We start from the raw sequence: 19,479 nt of genomic DNA, 5'->3' as shown, positions 1-19,479 counted from the left end.
CATTCTACTTTTGTCCTGAGTTTTCTCACAGTAGATGTTGAGATGTTGTGTCAGCTTACCTACAACTTGCTTTCCCAGCACCTAGCAATTAAGAAAACATACTAAAAGTAAAGAAAAAAATGCAGTAACAAACTTAAGTCAAATGAAAGCAACCACTTTTTTTGCTTGCCGGGTGTAAGGAAACGCGGAAATGCCGCCGTCTCTCAAGGTGAGGCGGCTGTTTCCGCGTCCAGCATGGCGTCACAACGCGGAAAAAACGCTGCATGCCGCATAGGCAGTGCGGCGGAATCCGCATCAGAGGCGGCCCCCGCACTAGATACATTGCATGACAGTACTGGTGTGGCTGGGACTGATAGTCCACCAAGATTCAGACTTACACGCGCGCGAGCAGAAAGGCAGAGTTTAAATAGCAGTTAGAAGGGTGTCGGCTGACCAGCTGGGTCAGCTGACAAATTCCACTGCTCTCATTGGACCAGCAATTAGGGAGGTCCTGGAAAGGTCCTAGAGTATATATACTGCTGGTTGTTCACTTGCTCTTTGTCTGGCGTGCGATCACACATGTGGGAGCACCCAGATCCGTAGTCAGATCCGCAAGTGTGCCGGGACCAGCTGGAGCTGTAATCCTACACTTAGCTAGATTCTGTTGATAGCTAAAGTACTAGTTTGATTGTGATTATCTGTTATGACTTTTGCCTGCCTTGACTACCCTTCTGAACTCTGATTTTGTACCTCGATATTTCTGATACTCTGTTGCCGAACCCCGGCTCGTTCCTTGACTCTGCTTCTGCCTCCTGATTTTGTACCCCGATATATCTGATACCCCGTTGCTGAACCCTGCCTGTACTTTGACTCCGCCTTTTGCCTCCTGATCTTGTACTTTATCTGTCCGTGTGTGTACGACCTGGCTTATCCGACCTCGAGAACCGACCTTACCGTTGGAGGCGGTTCCTCGCTCTGTTAGCGACCCTTCTCCTGAGGGTCACTTTCAGACATCCTTCCTACTGTCAGTCTGACTCCTCCCGTCTTGGAGAGCTCAGGTCTGCGGAAGGAATCTGTGCAGTACTCCTTGCTGCACTGAGGCCTAGTCCTCAAAGTGATACTGTTACACCAAACACTACACTCTACTCAGGTGAACAGAGGTTAGTTTGTATATCAGATTATCGGTGAGACTGCAGATCACTTATAATCTGGTATATATCTGTATTTCCGGTGACACTGCAGATCACCGGTAATCAGATACTCTCTGCGCCCACCGATCGTTACAGAACGCCAGACCCAAATACAAAATGGACGCAAACACTGATTGTCTGGGTGTACTTGCCGCTTCGGTGGACAACATCAATCAAGTACTGGGCACCCACATAACTCTTATTGATGCCCTATCAGGGTCTGTACAAACCCTCCAGACATCAGTGAATCATGTGCGATCCTCTCCTAGCTCTGACATACGTATGCCTGTCCCTGAAAGCTTTTCCGGCCACAGATCTGACTTCCGGAATTTTAGGAGTAGAGTATTTTCCTATTTTGAGTTGAGACCCCAATCTTCGGGTACTGAGACTCAGAGGGTCACGTTTATTAAAACTTTGTTGTCCGGCGACTCCCAGTCATGGGCATATAGCCTGCCCACCGGAGACAAAGCGCTTACCTCTGTAGAGGAATTCTTTAAGGCTATGGCGGTAATTTACGACGATCCAGACCTTGCCTCGACTTCTGAGCGGAAGCTCAAGCTATTGCGTCAAGGCGAAGGTCCGGTCGAAGATTACGCGGCCGAGTTTAGGAGGTGGTCAGTTACGGCCAGGTGGGACACTCATGCCCTGTTAGATTGTTTCTTGTCAGGGCTGTCCGATGAGGTCTCTGACATGATGTTAAGTCAGCCCGAACCCAGAACAGTCGATGAGGCCATCTCAGCGGCCATCCGGATCGACCGCAGGCTGGGCTACCAAAGGCAGACCAGGGGTAGTTCCCGTGTCAGAGGGGTGTCTTACGCCACAGCCCCAGTGATTCCACCTCCTACTGTTTCGTCTTCTCCGGTCTTGCTTCCATCCGAGCCAATACAGATTGGTCGGTCAAAATTGACCCAGGTGGAGCGAAGACGGAGAATGACCGAACAGCTGTGTCTGTATTGCGCTGAAGGGGGGCATATAGTACGAAACTGCCCTAATAAGCCGGGAAAACGCTACCGCCTGGGAGTGGTAGGGGGTAACACCCTGGGCGTCCGACTTTTACCCTTAGAAGAAAAACGGTTGCTTCTTCCCTGCACCATTACGTGGGAAGATAAAACCGAGGTCACGGAAGCCTTTATCGATTCAGGCTCCGCGGCAAATTTTATGGATTTTGAGTTTGCTAAGAAATTGGGTATCCCACTCACACCTGTACAACCACCCATCCAGGTTACGGCAGTGGATGACTCTCCTCTGCAAGGGAGTCACCCACTGTCTCAGACACCAGAGGTGGGAGTCACCATAGGGGTTCTGCACTGGGAAAAATTACAATTCTTTGTGTTGCATATGTCTACTTCCACCATTATACTCGGCATGCCATGGTTGCACCTTCATTCTCCGCACATCGATTGGGCCACCGGCCAACTGGTTTCTTGGTCAGCACGCTGCTTTCAGCAATGTTTAGGGAAGGTGACACTGGGCCAAACCAGGGTTCATGTACAAGGGGTACCTGAGCAATATTTAGAATATTCTGATGTGTTCTGTCCCAAGGCAGCAGACAAATTACCCCCACATCGCTCTTTTGATTGCCCCATTGATATCCGTTCTGGTTGTATGCCTCCTCGGGGTCATCTGTACAATTTATCTGGGCCAGAAAAGTTGGCCATGCAAGAATATATCCGTGAGAATTTAGCCAAGGGTTTCATTCGTCCGTCCCGATCGCCTGCTGGAGCAGGTTTCTTTTTCGTTAAAAAGAAAGACGGGGGCCTGCGGCCCTGTATCGATTACCGGGGACTGAATAAAATCACGGTAAAGAACCGATATCCGTTACCCCTGATAGACGATTTATTTACGCAGGTCACAGACGCCAAGATCTTCTCAAAACTGGATTTACGGGGCGCGTACAACCTGGTACGCATAAGAAAGGGTGATGAGTGGAAAACGGCCTTTAACACGCCAGACGGGCATTACGAGTACCTAGTAATGCCCTTTGGGTTATGTAATGCTCCGGCCGTTTTCCAGGAACTCATCAACGAGGTCTTCAGAGAGGTGTTGGGGAGATTCGTGCTGGTCTATCTAGACGATATACTTGTTTTCTCCAACAACCTCTCTGAGCACAGAACGCATGTGAAATTTGTACTCAGCAAACTAAGACAAAACTCGTTATACGCTAAACTTGAGAAATGTATTTTCGAAGTAACATCTGTCGCCTTTCTGGGTTACATTATTTCCACCACGGGCCTGTGTATGGATCCCGCCAAAGTCTCTGCTGTGTTAGAGTGGCCCCAACCCGTGGGGTTAAAATCTTTACAGCGGTTCTTAGGCTTTGCGAACTATTACAGAAGGTTCATAAAGGGGTATTCCACGGTCATTTCACCCCTCACCAGTCTTACAAAAAAAGGGGCAGATACTAACCACTGGACTCCAGAAGCTCTACGAGCATTCTCCACTCTGAAAGACTTGTTTTGCTCAGCACCCATTCTGAGGCACGTTGACACTTCTTACCCCTTTATTGTTGAGGTGGACGCCTCAGAGGTCGGGGTAGGGGCTGTGCTGTCTCAGCGATCAGGGTTGCAGGGAAGATTACATCCCTGTGCCTATTTCTCTCGTAGGTTCTCTCCGGCAGAGAGAAACTACGATATAGGCAACAGAGAGCTCCTTGCCATTAAACTTGCCTTTGAGGAGTGGCGTCATTGGCTGGAAGGAGCAGAGCATATGATTACGGTATACACCGATCACAAAAACCTGGAATACATCGAGGGGGCTAAGAGGTTAAGTCCCCGTCAGGCTCGATGGTCGTTATTTTTTTCGAGGTTCAGGTTCCTGATTACATACACCCCGGGCAGCAAGAACGTTAAGGCAGATGCTCTGTCCAGATGCTTTGAGCCAGAGACAGCCGAGCCTCCTGCCCCAGAGTCCATTATCCCACAGAGGCTAGTGTTAGCGGCAGCTGAGACTTGGGAGGACTGGACAGAGACCCTGAGGCCTTTTCAGCAGGATGTCCCCGAAGGGAAACCTGAAGGGGTGATGTTTGTACCCCTACCCTTTCGTCTCCGCACTTTGCAGATGTTTCATTCTCACAAGAATGCGGGACACCCTGGGGCATCTAGAACTCAGGATCTAGTATCCAGGTGTGCTTGGTGGCCTTCTTTAGCAGCAGACTGCAAGGAGTTCGTTAGGGAGTGTGCAGTTTGCGCTAAGAGTAAACCCTCCCGGCTGGCACCTGTGGGTACCTTGCAGCCTTTACCCACCCCGAGTGAGCCATGGACTCATTTGTCCATGGATTTTGTGGGCGAACTTCCCAAGTCAGAAGGTATGTCGGTCATTTGGGTGGTAGTCGACCGCTTCAGTAAAATGGCCCATTTCGTGCCCTTGAAAGGACTCCCCTCAGCCCAGGAATTGGCCGACTTGTTTATTACACATGTCTTCCGGCTGCACGGCATTCCGGAGAACATAGTGTCGGATCGGGGAGTCCAGTTCGTTTCTAGATTCTGGAGGGCATTCTGCCAACAGATGGGCATGAAGCTGTCATTTTCATCGGGCTACCACCCACAGACCAATGGGCAAACGGAGAGAATCAACCAGTCATTGGAGCAATTTTTGAGGTGCTACGTTGCGGAGACGCAGAGCGACTGGGTTAAATTTCTGCCCTTCGCGGAGTTCGCACAAAATAATTTGAAAAGCTCTTCCACCGGATTCTCTCCGTTCCAGGTTGTGTCTGGAAAATTGCCCAAGTTCTCACCATTTCCAGTGGCCTCCACCCCGTTTCCAGCTCTGGAGGCCTGGCAGAGGTCTTTTAAAGACATTTGGCGCACGGTGAGAGATAGTTTACAAAAGGCGTTTTTGAGTCAGAAGGGTCAAGCTGACAAAAAACGCTCAGTGGAGTGGAGGTTCAGACCAGGGGACTTGGTCTGGGTATCTACACGTCACTTGACCCTGAGACAACCTTCTGACAAACTTGGTCCCAGGTTCGTGGGTCCATTCCCGGTTGCTAGGAAGATCAACGAGGTCACATATACCGTTGATCTTCCCACCAGCATGCGGGGAGTGAGGTCCTTCCACGTATCACTTCTTAAACCCGCAGTCCAGGTGGGTCCCACTCCTCCTCCTCCTGTGTTAGTAGATGCCCAACCTGAATATGAAGTGGAAAAGATTTTAGATTCCCGCACGGTTCAAAACTCGGTTCAGTACCTCGTACATTGGAAAGGGTACGGCATTGAGGAGAGACAATGGGTACCGGGTTCACGCATGCATGCAGACGAGTTAAGAAGGGAGTTTCATGCCTTACATCCCGAGAAACCTGGTAGGAGTTGTCCGGAGTCCACTCCTCGGGGGGGGGGGGTACTGTAAGGAAACGCGGAAATGCCGCCGTCTCTCAAGGTGAGGCGGCTGTTTCCGCGTCCAGCATGGCGTCACAACGCGGAAAAAACGCTGCATGCCGCATAGGCAGTGCGGCGGAATCCGCATCAGAGGCGGCCCCCGCACTAGATACATTGCATGACAGTACTGGTGTGGCTGGGACTGATAGTCCACCAAGATTCAGACTTACACGCGCGCGAGCAGAAAGGCAGAGTTTAAATAGCAGTTAGAAGGGTGTCGGCTGACCAGCTGGGTCAGCTGACAAATTCCACTGCTCTCATTGGACCAGCAATTAGGGAGGTCCTGGAAAGGTCCTAGAGTATATATACTGCTGGTTGTTCACTTGCTCTTTGTCTGGCGTGCGATCACACATGTGGGAGCACCCAGATCCGTAGTCAGATCTGCAAGTGTGGCGGGACCAGCTGGAGCTGTAATCCTACACTTAGCTAGATTCTGTTGATAGCTAAAGTACTAGTTTGATTGTGATTATCTGTTATGACTTTTGCCTGCCTTGACTACCCTTCTGAACTCTGATTTTGTACCTCGATATTTCTGATACTCTGTTGCCGAACCCCGGCTCGTTCCTTGACTCTGCTTCTGCCTCCTGATTTTGTACCCCGATATATCTGATACCCCGTTGCTGAACCCTGCCTGTACTTTGACTCCGCCTTTTGCCTCCTGATCTTGTACTTTATCTGTCCGTGTGTGTACGACCTGGCTTATCCGACCTCGAGAACCGACCTTACCGTTGGAGGCGGTTCCTCGCTCTGTTAGCGACCCTTCTCCTGAGGGTCACTTTCAGACATCCTTCCTACTGTCAGTCTGACTCCTCCCGTCTTGGAGAGCTCAGGTCTGCGGAAGGAATCTGTGCAGTACTCCTTGCTGCACTGAGGCCTAGTCCTCAAAGTGATACTGTTACACCAAACACTACACTCTACTCAGGTGAACAGAGGTTAGTTTGTATATCAGATTATCGGTGAGACTGCAGATCACTTATAATCTGGTATATATCTGTATTTCCGGTGACACTGCAGATCAACGGTAATCAGATACTCTCTGCGCCCACCGATCGTTACACCGGGACTGAAAGGCTTTTTGGTTTGTAACTTTTGTTGGGAAGTACCTCATCTAAAAACAAGTTAAGGGAAAGAGCAACTTCCTTTTTTTCAATCCTCTCAGCTAAATCTCAGGCCGTGTGCAGAGTGCCCTCCTCATACTGCTATGTGAGCACCTTTGGAGTGCAAAGCCTAATACACACCATACCAATGCCTGTCAGATAGATGGGTCGAACAGATGATTTCCGGCAGGTCCGATCTGATTTCCGATCGTTTTTCTGATTGATTTGCATAGTAGTGATCGGAAATCCGAACGGAAATCCGATCGTGTCTGTCGGAAAGGATCTATCGGCCCATCTATCTGATGGGGAATTGCATGGTGTGCACCAGGCATACGAGAATGAGTATCTTTCAGGTGGTTGTTCCTTGTCAAGTGATTGATTGTAAGTCTCTCCTTGACAAAAGGACTGGAGTAAAGCCAACGGAAATCTGGGAAAAGCAGATAAGAAAAGTAGTATAGGAAAGATGAGTAAGATTGTAAGAAGGAGTGTTTTTCTCTTTCTTGGGGTGGTGAAGCACTTTTGCTGAAAAGTTGTTAAAAGAGGTTGTGTGAGTAAAAGTGAAGGGGAAAGCTGAGATGACATTTTCGTTTGTTAGCAAAGGGAGTGGGGAGTGGCATGTGAAAGAGGAAGTGATGGCCTGGTGATGGTTTGTAATCGTTTTGGAGGAGCTCTGCCTAGTAGAAAGTAAAAGGAGAAGCTTTGATCGCCCAACGTGGGGCTCGAACCCACGACCCTGAGATTAAGAGTCTCATGCTCTACCGACTGAGCTAGCCGGGCTTGCTTGCTTGAGCTGAAATGTCAAAAATTGCAAAATGGCGCCAGCCTCACCTTTGCCATCCGCACAGAAGAAGGCAATCTTGTATGGCCTGATTTGGCTGGCCACGTTTTTCAGCACCGAGCAACAGGGCAAGGCATTGGTGGTTCAGTGGTAGAATTCTCGCCTGCCACGCGGGAGGCCCGGGTTCGATTCCCGGCCAACGCAAATGCTAGGATTTTGGCACACCTCCACACTTTGCACTTCTCAAGCTTAAGACATCTCTGCAGGCCAGAAGCCATTTAAGGACATTTGCAAGAGTCACCGTGGCACTTGGCCACAGTGCTGGCTGACAGTCGAGAAGAGGGACACTAGTACCCAGCAAACATGACTCTAAGACACACAAGTTAAAGCAGCCTTGGGACACTTGCGTGCCCAAAGGCCTTGCATGTCTTCTAGCAGTGCCAGTGACGTGCAGCATCTCTCCCTCTCCAGTACTCACCTATTAGGCTTCTTTTTAACTGTCTAGAAAAGCCTCGGAAATGCCAAGTCAGCAGCATCTGCTCATCTGGTGTTGTTTTACAACTTTTTGCCTTGTTGTCTTTGCACTCTACTCAGGGCCTTGCTCAAATTTGGAACGTTCTCTCTAGGCCCTCATTCATTCTACTTTTGTCCTGAGTTTTCTCACAGTAGATGTTGAGATGTTGTGTCAGCTTACCTACAACTTGCTTTCCCAGCACCTAGCAATTAAGAAAACATACTAAAATTACAGAAAAAAAAGTAGTAACAAACTTAAGTCAAATGAAAGCAACCACTTTTTTTGCTTGCCGGGACTGAAAGGCTTTTTGGTTTGTAACTTTTGTTGGGAAGTACCTCATCTAAAAACAAGTTAAGGGAAAGAGCAACTTCCTTTTTTTCAATCCTCTCAGCTAAATCTCAGGCCGTGTGCAGAGTGCCCTCCTCATACTGCTATGTGAGCACCTTTGGAGTGCAAAGCCTAATACACACCATACCAATGCCTGTCAGATAGATGGGTCGAACAGATGATTTCCGGCAGGTCCGATCTGATTTCCGATCGTTTTTCTGATCGATTTGCATAGTAGTGATCGGAAATCCGAACGGAAATCTGATCCTGTCTGTCGGAAAGGATCTATCGGCCCATCTATCTGATGGGGAATTGCATGGTGTGCACCAGGCATACGAGAATGAGTATCTTTCAGGTGGTTGTTCCTTGTCAAGTGATTGATTGTAAGTCTCTCCTTGACAAAAGGACTGGAGTAAAGCCAACGGAAAGCTGTGAAAAGCAGATAAGAAAAGTAGTATAGGAAAGATGAGTAAGATTGTAAGAAGGAGTGTTTTTCTCTTTCTTGGGGTGGTGAAGCACTTTTGCTGAAAAGTTGTTAAAAGAGGTTGTGTGAGTAAAAGTGAAGGGGAAAGCTGAGATGACATTTTCGTTTGTTAGCAAAGGGAGTGGGGAGTGGCATGTGAAAGAGGAAGTGATGGCCTGGTGATGGTTTGTAATCGTTTTGGAGGAGCTCTGCCTAGTAGAAAGTAAAAGGAGAAGCTTTGATCGCCCAACGTGGGGCTCGAACCCACGACCCTGAGATTAAGAGTCTCATGCTCTACCGACTGAGCTAGCCGGGCTTGCTTGCTTGAGCTGAAATGTCAAAAATTGCAAAATGGCGCCAGCCTCACCTTTGCCATCCGCACAGAAGAAGGCAATCTTGTATGGCCTGATTTGGCTGGCCACGTTTTTCAGCACCGAGCAACAGGGCAAGGCATTGGTGGTGCAGTGGTAGAATTCTCGCCTGCCACGCGGGAGGCCCGGGTTCGATTCCCGGCTAATGCAAATGCTAGGATTTTGGCACACCTCCACACTTTGCACTTCTCAAGCTTAAGACATCTCTGCAGGCCAGAAGCCATTTAAGGACATTTGCAAGAGTCGCCGTGGCACTTGGCCACAGTGCTGGCTGACAGTCGAGAAGAGGGACACTAGTACCCAGCAAACATGACTCTAAGACACACAAGTTAAAGCAGCCTTGGGACACTTGCGTGCCCAAAGGCCTTGCATGTCTTCTAGCAGTGCCAGTGACGTGCAGCATCTCTCCCTCTCCAGTACTCACCTATTAGGCTTCTTTTTAACTGTCTAGAAAAGCCTCGGAAATGCCAAGTCAGCAGCATCTGCTCATCTGGTGTTGTTTTACAACTTTTTGCCTTGTTGTCTTTGCACTCTACTCAGGGCCTTGCTCAAATTTGGAACGTTCTCTCTAGGCCCTCATTCATTCTACTTTTGTCCTGAGTTTTCTCACAGTAGATGTTGAGATGTTGTGTCAGCTTACCTACAACTTGCTTTCCCAGCACCTAGCAATTAAGAAAACATACTAAAAGTACAGAAAAAAAAAGTAGTAACAAACTTAAGTCAAATGAAAGCAACCACTTTTTTTGCTTGCCGGGACTGAAAGGCTTTTTGGTTTGTAACTTTTGTTGGGAAGTACCTCATCTAAAAACAAGTTAAGGGAAAGAGCAACTTCCTTTTTTTCAATCCTCTCAGCTAAATCTCAGGCCGTGTGCAGAGTGCCCTCCTCATACTGCTATGTGAGCACCTTTGGAGTGCAAAGCCTAATACACACCATACCAATGCCTGTCAGATAGATGGGTCGAACAGATGATTTCCGGCAGGTCCGATCTGATTTCCGATCGTTTTTCTGATTGATTTGCATAGTAGTGAAATCCGATCGTGTCTGTCGGAAAGGATCTATCGGCCCATCTATCTGATGGGGAATTGCATGGTGTGCACCAGGCATACGAGAATGAGTATCTTTCAGGTGGTTGTTCCTTGTCAAGTGATTGATTGTAAGTCTCTCCTTGACAAAAGGACTGGAGTAAAGCCAACGGAAATCTGGGAAAAGCAGATAAGAAAAGTAGTATAGGAAAGATGAGTAAGATTGTAAGAAGGAGTGTTTTTCTCTTTCTTGGGGTGGTGAAGCACTTTTGCTGAAAAGTTGTTAAAAGAGGTTGTGTGAGTAAAAGTGAAGGGGAAAGCTGAGATGACATTTTCGTTTGTTAGCAAAGGGAGTGGGGAGTGGCATGTGAAAGAGGAAGTGATGGCCTGGTGATGGTTTGAAATCGTTTTGGAGGAGCTCTGCCTAGTAGAAAGTAAAAGGAGAAGCTTTGATCGCCCAACGTGGGGCTCGAACCCACGACCCTGAGATTAAGAGTCTCATGCTCTACCGACTGAGCTAGCCGGGCTTGCTTGCTTGAGCTGAAATGTCAAAAATTGCAAAATGGCGCCAGCCTCACCTTTGCCATCCGCACAGAAGAAGGCAATCTTGTATGGCCTGATTTGGCTGGCCACGTTTTTCAGCACCGAGCAACAGGGCAAGGCATTGGTGGTTCAGTGGTAGAATTCTCGCCTGCCACGCGGGAGGCCCGGGTTCGATTCCCGGCCAATGCAAATGCTAGGATTTTGGCACACCTCCACACTTTGCACTTCTCAAGCTTAAGACATCTCTGCAGGCCAGAAGCCATTTAAGGACATTTGCAAGAGTCGCCGTGGCACTTGGCCACAGTGCTGGCTGACAGTCGAGAAGAGGGACACTAGTACCCAGCAAACATGACTCTAAGACACACAAGTTAAAGCAGCCTTGGGACACTTGCGTGCCCAAAGGCCTTGCATGTCTTCTAGCAGTGCCAGTGACGTGCAGCATCTCTCCCTCTCCAGTACTCACCTATTAGGCTTCTTTTTAACTGTCTAGAAAAGCCTCGGAAATGCCAAGTCAGCAGCATCTGCTCATCTGGTGTTGTTTTACAACTTTTTGCCTTGTTGTCTTTGCACTCTACTCAGGGCCTTGCTCAAATTTGGAACGTTCTCTCTAGGCCCTCATTCATTCTACTTTTGTCCTGAGTTTTCTCACAGTAGATGTTGAGATGTTGTGTCAGCTTACCTACAACTTGCTTTCCCAGCACCTAGCAATTAAGAAAACATACTAAAAGTAAAGAAAAAAAAGTAGTAACAAACTTAAGTCAAATGAAAGCAACCACTTTTTTTGCTTGCCGGGACTGAAAGGCTTTTTGGTTTGTAACTTTTGTTGGGAAGTACCTCATCTAAAAACAAGTTAAGGGAAAGAGCAACTTCCTTTTTTTCAATCCTCTCAGCTAAATCTCAGGCCGTGTGCAGAGTGCCCTCCTCATACTGCTATGTGAGCACCTTTGGAGTGCAAAGCCTAATACACACCATACCAATGCCTGTCAGATAGATGGGTCGAACAGATGATTTCCGGCAGGTCCGATCTGATTTCCGATCGTTTTTCTGATCGATTTGCATAGTAGTGATCGGAAATCCGAACGGAAATCTGATCCTGTCTGTCGGAAAGGATCTATCGGCCCATCTATCTGATGGGGAATTGCATGGTGTGCACCAGGCATACGAGAATGAGTATCTTTCAGGTGGTTGTTCCTTGTCAAGTGATTGATTGTAAGTCTCTCCTTGACAAAAGGACTGGAGTAAAGCCAACGGAAAGCTGTGAAAAGCAGATAAGAAAAGTAGTATAGGAAAGATGAGTAAGATTGTAAGAAGGAGTGTTTTTCTCTTTCTTGGGGTGGTGAAGCACTTTTGCTGAAAAGTTGTTAAAAGAGGTTGTGTGAGTAAAAGTGAAGGGGAAAGCTGAGATGACATTTTCGTTTGTTAGCAAAGGGAGTGGGGAGTGGCATGTGAAAGAGGAAGTGATGGCCTGGTGATGGTTTGTAATCGTTTTGGAGGAGCTCTGCCTAGTAGAAAGTAAAAGGAGAAGCTTTGATCGCCCAACGTGGGGCTCGAACCCACGACCCTGAGATTAAGAGTCTCATGCTCTACCGACTGAGCTAGCCGGGCTTGCTTGCTTGAGCTGAAATGTCAAAAATTGCAAAATGGCGCCAGCCTCACCTTTGCCATCCGCACAGAAGAAGGCAATCTTGTATGGCCTGATTTGGCTGGCCACGTTTTTCAGCACCGAGCAACAGGGCAAGGCATTGGTGGTTCAGTGGTAGAATTCTCGCCTGCCACGCGGGAGGCCCGGGTTTGAATCCCGGCCAATGCAAATGCTAGGATTTTGGCACACCTCCACACTTTGCACTTCTCAAGCTTAAGACATCTCTGCAGGCCAGAAGCCATTTAAGGACAATTGCAAGAGTCGCCGTGGCACTTGGCCACAGTGCTGGCTGACAGTCGAGAAGAGGGACACTAGTACCCAGCAAACATGACTCTAAGACACACAAGTTAAAGCAGCCTTGGGACACTTGCGTGCCCAAAGGCCTTGCATGTCTTCTAGCAGTGCCAGTGACGTGCAGCATCTCTCCCTCTCCAGTATTCACCTATTAGGCTTCTTTTTAACTGTCTAGAAAAGCCTCGGAAATGCCAAGTCAGCAGCATCTGCTCATCTGGTGTTGTTTTACAACTTTTTGCCTTGTTGTCTTTGCACTCTACTCAGGGCCTTGCTCAAATTTGGAACGTTCTCTCTAGGCCCTCATTCATTCTACTTTTGTCCTGAGTTTTCTCACAGTAGATGTTGAGATGTTGTGTCAGCTTACCTACAACTTGCTTTCCCAGCACCTAGCAATTAAGAAAACATACTAAAAGTAAAGAAAAAAAAAGTAGTAACAAACTTAAGTCAAATGAAAGCAACCACTTTTTTTGCTTGCCGGGACTGAAAGGCTTTTTGGTTTGTAACTTTTGTTGGGAAGTACCTCATCTAAAAACAAGTTAAGGGAAAGAGCAACTTCCTTTTTTTCAATCCTCTCAGCTAAATCTCAGGCCGTGTGCAGAGTGCCCTCCTCATACTGCTATGTGAGCACCTTTGGAGTGCAAAGCCTAATACACACCATACCAATGCCTGTCAGATAGATGGGTCGAACAGATGATTTCCGGCAGGTCCGATCTGATTTCCGATCGTTTTTCTGATTGATTTGCATAGTAGTGAAATCCGATCGTGTCTGTCGGAAAGGATCTATCGGCCCATCTATCTGATGGGGAATTGCATGGTGTGCACCAGGCATACGAGAATGAGTATCTTTCAGGTGGTTGTTCCTTGTCAAGTGATTGATTGTAAGTCTCTCCTTGACAAAAGGACTGGAGTAAAGCCAACGGAAATCTGGGAAAGGCAGATAAGAAAAGTAGTATAGGAAAGATGAGTAAGATTGTAAGAAGGAGTGTTTTTCTCTTTCTTGGGGTGGTGAAGCACTTTTGCTGAAAAGTTGTTAAAAGAGGTTGTGTGAGTAAAAGTGAAGGGGAAAGCTGAGATGACATTTTCGTTTGTTAGCAAAGGGAGTGGGGAGTGGCATGTGAAAGAGGAAGTGATGGCCTGGTGATGGTTTGTAATCGTTTTGGAGGAGCTCTGCCTAGTAGAAAGTAAAAGGAGAAGCTTTGATCGCCCAACGTGGGGCTCGAACCCACGACCCTGAGATTAAGAGTCTCATGCTCTACCGACTGAGCTAGCCGGGCTTGCTTGCTTGAGCTCAAATGTCAAAAATTGCAAAATGGCGCCAGCCTCACCTTTGCCATCCGCACAGAAGAAGGCAATCTTGTATGGCCTGATTTGGCTGGCCACGTTTTTCAGCACCGAGCAACAGGGCAAGGCATTGGTGGTTCAGTGGTAGAAGTCTCGCCTGCCACGCGGGAGGCCCGGGTTCGATTCCCGGCCAATGCAAATGCTAGGATTTTGGCACACCTCCACACTTTGCACTTCTCAAGCTTAAGACATCTCTGCAGGCCAGAAGCCATTTAAGGACATTTGCAAGAGTCGCCGTGGCACTTGGCCACAGTGCTGGCTGACAGTCGAGAAGAGGGACACTAGTACCCAGCAAACATGACTCTAAGACACACAAGTTAAAGCAGCCTTGGGACACTTGCGTGCCCAAAGGCCTTGCATGTCTTCTAGCAGTGCCAGTGACGTGCAGCATCTCTCCCTCTCCAGTACTCACCTATTAGGCTTCTTTTTAACTGTCTAGAAAAGCCTCGGAAATGCCAAGTCAGCAGCATCTGCTCATCTGGTGTTGTTTTACAACTTTTTGCCTTGTTGTCTTTGCACTCTACTCAGGGCCTTGCTCAAATTTGGAACGTTCTCTCTAGGCCCTCATTCATTCTACTTTTGTCCTGAGTTTTCTCACAGTAGATGTTGAGATGTTGTGTCAGCTTACCTACAACTTGCTTTCCCAGCACCTAGCAATTAAGAAAACATACTAAAAGTAAAGAAAAAAAAGTAGTAACAAACTTAAGTCAAATGAAAGCAACCACTTTTTTTGCTTGCCGGGACTGAAAGGCTTTTTGGTTTGTAACTTTTGTTGGGAAGTACCTCATCTAAAAACAAGTTAAGGGAAAGAGCAACTTCCTTTTTTTCAATCCTCTCAGCTAAATCTCAGGCCGTGTGCAGAGTGCCCTCCTCATACTGCTATGTGAGCACCTTTGGAGTGCAAAGCCTAATACACACCATACCAATGCCTGTCAGATAGATGGGTCGAACAGATGATTTCCGGCAGGTCCGATCTGATTTCCGATCGTTTTTCTGATCGATTTGCATAGTAGTGATCGGAAATCCGAACGGAAATCTGATCCTGTCTGTCGGAAAGGATCTATCGGCCCATCTATCTGATGGGGAATTGCATGGTGTGCACCAGGCATACGAGAATGAGTATCTTTCAGGTGGTTGTTCCTTGTCAAGTGATTGATTGTAAGTCTCTCCTTGACAAAAGGACTGGAGTAAAGCCAACGGAAAGCTGTGAAAAGCAGATAAGAAAAGTAGTATAGGAAAGATGAGTAAGATTGTAAGAAGGAGTGTTTTTCTCTTTCTTGGGGTGGTGAAGCACTTTTGCTGAAAAGTTGTTAAAAGAGGTTGTGTGAGTAAAAGTGAAGGGGAAAGCTGAGATGACATTTTCGTTTGTTAGCAAAGGGAGTGGGGAGTGGCATGTGAAAGAGGAAGTGATGGCCTGGTGATGGTTTGTAATCGTTTTGGAGGAGCTCTGCCTAGTAGAAAGTAAAAGGAGAAGCTTTGATCGCCCAACGTGGGGCTCGAACCCACGACCCTGAGATTAAGAGTCTCATGCTCTACCGACTGAGCTAGCCGGGCTTGCTTGCTTGAGCTGAAATGTCAAAAATTGCAAAATGGCGCCAGCCTCACCTTTGCCATCCGCACAGAAGAAGGCAATCTTGTATGGCCTGATTTGGCTGGCCACGTTTTTCAGCACCGAGCAACAGGGCAAGGCATTGGTGGTTCAGTGGTAGCATTCTCGCCTGCCACGCGGGAGGCCTGGGTTTGAATCCCGGCCAATGCAAATGCTAGGATTTTGGCACACCTCCACACTTTGCACTTCTCAAGCTTAAGACATCTCTGCAGGCCAGAAGCCATTTAAGGACATTTGCAAGAGTCGCCGTGGCACTTGGCCACAGTGCTGGCTGACAGTCGAGAAGAGGGACACTAGTACCCAGCAAACATGACTCTAAGACACACAAGTTAAAGCAGCCTTGGGACACTTGCGTGCCCAAAGGCCTTGCATGTCTTCTAGCAGTGCCAGTGACGTGCAGCATCTCTCCCTCTCCAGTATTCACCTATTAGGCTTCTTTTTAACTGTCTAGAAAAGCCTCGGAAATGCCAAGTCAGCAGCATCTGCTCATCTGGTGTTGTTTTACAACTTTTTGCCTTGTTGTCTTTGCACTCTACTCAGGGCCTTGCTCAAATTTGGAACGTTCTCTCTAGGCCCTCATTCATTCTACTTTTGTCCTGAGTTTTCTCACAGTAGATGTTGAGATGTTGTGTCAGCTTACCTACAACTTGCTTTCCCAGCACCTAGCAATTAAGAAAACATACTAAAAGTACAGAAAAAAAAGTAGTAACAAACTTAAGTCAAATGAAAGCAACCACTTTTTTTGCTTGCCGGGACTGAAAGGCTTTTTGGTTTGTAACTTTTGTTGGGAAGTACCTCATCTAAAAACAAGTTAAGGGAAAGAGCAACTTCCTTTTTTTCAATCCTCTCAGCTAAATCTCAGGCCGTGTGCAGAGTGCCCTCCTCATACTGCTATGTGAGCACCTTTGGAGTGCAAAGCCTAATACACACCATACCAATGCCTGTCAGATAGATGGGTCGAACAGATGATTTCCGGCAGGTCCGATCTGATTTCCGATCGTTTTTCTGATTGATTTGCATAGTAGTGAAATCCGATCGTGTCTGTCGGAAAGGATCTATCGGCCCATCTATCTGATGGGGAATTGCATGGTGTGCACCAGGCATACGAGAATGAGTATCTTTCAGGTGGTTGTTCCTTGTCAAGTGATTGATTGTAAGTCTCTCCTTGACAAAAGGACTGGAGTAAAGCCAACGGAAATCTGGGAAAAGCAGATAAGAAAAGTAGTATAGGAAAGATGAGTAAGATTGTAAGAAGGAGTGTTTTTCTCTTTCTTGGGGTGGTGAAGCCTTTTTGCTGAAAAGTTGTTAAAAGAGGTTGTGTGAGTAAAAGTGAAGGGGAAAGCTGAGATGACATTTTCGTTTGTTAGCAAAGGGAGTGGGGAGTGGCATGTGAAAGAGGAAGTGATGGCCTGGTGATGGTTTGTAATCGTTTTGGAGGAGCTCTGCCTAGTAGAAAGTAAAAGGAGAAGCTTTGATCGCCCAACGTGGGGCTCGAACCCACGACCCTGAGATTAAGAGTCTCATGCTCTACCGACTGAGCTAGCCGGGCTTGCTTGCTTGAGCTGAAATGTCAAAAATTGCAAAATGGCGCCAGCCTCACCTTTGCCATCCGCACAGAAGAAGGCAATCTTGTATGGCCTGATTTGGCTGGCCACGTTTTTCAGCACCGAGCAACAGGGCAAGGCATTGGTGGTTCAGTGGTAGAATTCTCGCCTGCCACGCGGGAGGCCAGGGTTTGATTCCCGGCCAATGCAAATGCTAGGCTTTTGGCACACCTCCACACTTTGCACTTCTCAAGCTTAAGACATCTCTGCAGGCCAGAAGCCATTTAAGGACATTTGCAAGAGTCACCGTGGCACTTGGCCACAGTGCTGGCTGACAGTCGAGAAGAGGGACACTAGTACCCAGCAAACATGACTCTAAGACACACAAGTTAAAGCAGCCTTGGGACACTTGCGTGCCCAAAGGCCTTGCATGTCTTCTAGCAGTGCCAGTGACGTGCAGCATCTCTCCCTCTCCAGTACTCACCTATTAGGCTTCTTTTTAACTGTCTAGAAAAGCCTCGGAAATGCCAAGTCAGCAGCATCTGCTCATCTGGTGTTGTTTTACAACTTTTTGCCTTGTTGTCTTTGCACTCTACTCAGGGCCTTGCTCAAATTTGGAACGTTCTCTCTAGGCCCTCATTCATTCTACTTTTGTCCTGAGTTTTCTCACAGTAGATGTTGAGATGTTGTGTCAGCTTACCTACAACTTGCTTTCCCAGCACCTAGCAATTAAGAAAACATACTAAAAGTACAGAAAAAAAAGTAGTAACAAACTTAAGTCAAATGAAAGCAACCACTTTTTTTGCTTGCCGGGACTGAAAGGCTTTTTGGTTTGTAACTTTTGTTGGGAAGTACCTCATCTAAAAACAAGTTAAGGGAAAGAGCAACTTCCTTTTTTTCAATCCTCTCAGCTAAATCTCAGGCCGTGTGCAGAGTGCCCTCCTCATACTGCTATGTGAGCACCTTTGGAGTGCAAAGCCTAATACACACCATACCAATGCCTGTCAGATAGATGGGTCGAACAGATGATTTCCGGCAGGTCCGATCTGATTTCCGATCGTTTTTCTGATCGATTTGCATAGAAGTGATTAGAAATCCGAACGGAAATCCGATCCTGTCTGTCGGAAAGGATCTATCGGCCCATCTATCTGATGGGGAATTGCATGGTGTGCACCAGGCATACGAGAATGAGTATCTTTCAGGTGGTTGTTCCTTGTCAAGTGATTGATTGTAAGTCTCTCCTTGACAAAAGGACTGGAGTAAAGCCAACGGAAAGCTGTGAAAAGCAGATAAGAAAAGTAGTATAGGAAAGATGAGTAAGATTGTAAGAAGGAGTGTTTTTCTCTTTCTTGGGGAGGTGAAGCACTTTTGCTGAAAAGTTGTTAAAAGAGGTTGTGTGAGTAAAAGTGAAGGGGAAAGCTGAGATGACATTTTCGTTTGTTAGCAAAGGGAGTGGGGAGTGGCATGTGAAAGAGGAAGTGATGGCCTGGTGATGGTTTGTAATCGTTTTGGAGGAGCTCTGCCTAGTAGAAAGTAAAAGGAGAAGCTTTGATCGCCCAACGTGGGGCTCGAACCCACGACCCTGAGATTAAGAGTCTCATGCTCTACCGACTGAGCTAGCCGGGCTTGCTTGCTTGAGCTGAAATGTCAAAAATTGCAAAATGGCGCCAGCCTCACCTTTGCCATCTGCACAGAAGAAGGCAATCTTGTATGGCCTGATTTGGCTGGCCACGTTTTTCAGCACCGAGCAACAGGGCAAGGCATTGGTGGTTCAGTGGTAGAATTATCGCCTGCCACGCGGGAGTCCCAGGTTCGATTCCCGGCCAATGCAAATGCTAGGATTTTGGCACACCTCCACACTTTGCACTTCTCAAGTTTAAGACATCTCTGCAGGCCAGAAGCCATTTAAGGACATTTGCAAGAGTCACCGTGGCACTTGGCCACAGTGCTGGCTGACAGTCGAGAAGAGGGACACTAGTACCCAGCAAACATGACTCTAAGACACACAAGTTAAAGCAGCCTTGGGACACTTGCGTGCCCAAAGGCCTTGCATGTCTTCTAGCAGTGCCAGTGACGTGCAGCATCTCTCCCTCTCCAGTACTCACCTATTAGGCTTCTTTTTAACTGTCTAGAAAAGCCTCGGAAATGCCAAGTCAGCAGCATCTGCTCATCTGGTGTTGTTTTACAACTTTTTGCCTTGTTGTCTTTGCACTCTACTCAGGGCCTTGCTCAAATTTGGAGCGTTCTCTCTAGGCCCTCATTCATTCTACTTTTGTCCTGAGTTTTCTCACAGTAGATGTTGAGATGTTGTGTCAGCTTACCTACAACTTGCTTTCCCAGCACCTAGCAATTAAGAAAACATACTAAAAGTACAGAAAAAAAAGTAGTAACAAA

The 19,479-nt window shown here is 47.4% G+C and overlaps 10 non-coding genes across 10 annotated transcripts; 2 read left to right on the top strand and 8 right to left on the bottom strand.

Annotated features, from left to right (window-relative positions):
* Positions 1-7,340: 7,340 nt before the first annotated feature.
* On the bottom strand, positions 7,341-7,413 carry TRNAK-CUU (transfer RNA lysine (anticodon CUU)). Its single transcript has one exon. It is a non-coding gene; the product is annotated as a tRNA-Lys (tRNA).
* A 1,548-nt stretch (positions 7,414-8,961) lies between these two features.
* On the bottom strand, positions 8,962-9,034 carry TRNAK-CUU (transfer RNA lysine (anticodon CUU)). Its single transcript has one exon. It is a non-coding gene; the product is annotated as a tRNA-Lys (tRNA).
* A 1,532-nt stretch (positions 9,035-10,566) lies between these two features.
* Positions 10,567-10,639, bottom strand: TRNAK-CUU (transfer RNA lysine (anticodon CUU)). Its single transcript has one exon. It is a non-coding gene; the product is annotated as a tRNA-Lys (tRNA).
* A 134-nt stretch (positions 10,640-10,773) lies between these two features.
* TRNAG-GCC (transfer RNA glycine (anticodon GCC)) lies at positions 10,774-10,844 on the top strand. Its single transcript has one exon. It is a non-coding gene; the product is annotated as a tRNA-Gly (tRNA).
* A 1,343-nt stretch (positions 10,845-12,187) lies between these two features.
* Positions 12,188-12,260, bottom strand: TRNAK-CUU (transfer RNA lysine (anticodon CUU)). The gene has a single exon. It is a non-coding gene; the product is annotated as a tRNA-Lys (tRNA).
* Positions 12,261-12,394: 134 nt separating this feature from the next.
* TRNAG-GCC (transfer RNA glycine (anticodon GCC)) lies at positions 12,395-12,465 on the top strand. Its single transcript has one exon. It is a non-coding gene; the product is annotated as a tRNA-Gly (tRNA).
* Positions 12,466-13,792: 1,327 nt separating this feature from the next.
* TRNAK-CUU (transfer RNA lysine (anticodon CUU)) lies at positions 13,793-13,865 on the bottom strand. Its single transcript has one exon. It is a non-coding gene; the product is annotated as a tRNA-Lys (tRNA).
* Positions 13,866-15,413: 1,548 nt separating this feature from the next.
* Positions 15,414-15,486, bottom strand: TRNAK-CUU (transfer RNA lysine (anticodon CUU)). The gene has a single exon. It is a non-coding gene; the product is annotated as a tRNA-Lys (tRNA).
* Positions 15,487-17,017: 1,531 nt separating this feature from the next.
* On the bottom strand, positions 17,018-17,090 carry TRNAK-CUU (transfer RNA lysine (anticodon CUU)). The gene has a single exon. It is a non-coding gene; the product is annotated as a tRNA-Lys (tRNA).
* Positions 17,091-18,638: 1,548 nt separating this feature from the next.
* TRNAK-CUU (transfer RNA lysine (anticodon CUU)) lies at positions 18,639-18,711 on the bottom strand. Its single transcript has one exon. It is a non-coding gene; the product is annotated as a tRNA-Lys (tRNA).
* Positions 18,712-19,479: the final 768 nt, after the last annotated feature.

Source organism: Hyperolius riggenbachi, chromosome 4, assembly GCF_040937935.1.
Source record: "Hyperolius riggenbachi isolate aHypRig1 chromosome 4, aHypRig1.pri, whole genome shotgun sequence".
Lineage (NCBI taxonomy): Eukaryota > Metazoa > Chordata > Amphibia > Anura > Hyperoliidae > Hyperolius > Hyperolius riggenbachi.
This window is presented reverse-complemented; position numbering and strand designations above follow the sequence as displayed.